Source organism: Gekko japonicus, unplaced genomic scaffold (assembly GCF_001447785.1).
Source record: "Gekko japonicus isolate JY-2015 unplaced genomic scaffold, Gekko_japonicus_V1.1 scaffold4351, whole genome shotgun sequence".
NCBI lineage: Eukaryota > Metazoa > Chordata > Lepidosauria > Squamata > Gekkonidae > Gekko > Gekko japonicus.
In genome coordinates, this window is record NW_015162604.1 from 17,298 (window position 1) to 18,398 (window position 1,101).

A 1,101-nucleotide genomic window follows, 5' to 3' on the forward strand; every position below is an offset into this window, starting at 1 on the left:
TATTTTGGCTTATTTATACTGCAACCCCCTACCAGTTTGTGCAAAGGAAGTTGGAGACACGTTCCTGGTCTTGGGCAGTTCAGATCATGGGGCTGCTAGACAACTAGTGTTTCAAGGAGAGAGGAACCTTAATGTCAAGTTTTCTGTATTAAGGGAGGGTTTTTTTAATTATTATTATGAGGGGGAGTCACACAGTCTCCCCCAAAGCAGTAATGTCCAGAGCCAACTTTTCTGACCCCTTAGCTGTTTGTTTAGATCAGCCCTTCTTTGGTTTCAGAGGTTCTGTGTTACCACGTGAGGACCAAAAGACTAGGGTTGCCAAACTCCAGGTGGTGGCCGGAGATCTCCTGCTATTACAACTGTTCTCCGAGCATTACAGGGGTCAAGTTCACCTGGAGAAAATGGCTGCTTTGGAAGGGGGACTCCGTGGCATTATACCCCATTGAAGTCCCCTCCCCTCCTCTCCCCAAACCCCGCCCTCCTCAGGCTCCACCCCCAAATTTTCCAGGTATTTCCAAACTCGGAGCTGGACACCCCTAGGACAGACAGTGGGTGAAAGGTTCAGAATAGTGGATGAGCTCGCCCTTAAAATGAGCCTCCAATTTTAAAAAAGTCTGATCTGCTTAGGATAATCTTGGCAGCCTCTGCGATCCTGGTCATATCGGTTGGCTGAAAAGCCGGTGGCTTGTTCTTCAGGCAGGCAGCCAGCCAGTGAGGTTCACAAGCAATGTTCCCTCTAAGCTGTGAGCAAAAGTTCTATTTTGTGAGCTACTGGCATTAGTGAGTGAGCAATTTGGCTGCTGCATCAATTAGTTTGCTCTGGAGCCCTCCTCCCTGAGCGAAGACAAAAATGTCTGAGCCATAGGCTAAAAAACTGTGAGCCAGCTCACGCTAGCTCAGCTTAGAGGGAACACTGTTCACAAGCCAAATCCCCCCCCCCTCAGAGAACTCCAGTCCCAACTTTACTCACTTTAAGAAGAGCCTGTTCGAATGAGTTTTTCATTTCCCAGATAGGCGGGCTCTACAATGTCTGTAATGGTCAATTCCTCTGTTTACCAGGAGAGGGCATACCGAGGGTACGGCTCCCCGGAAAATATTCTG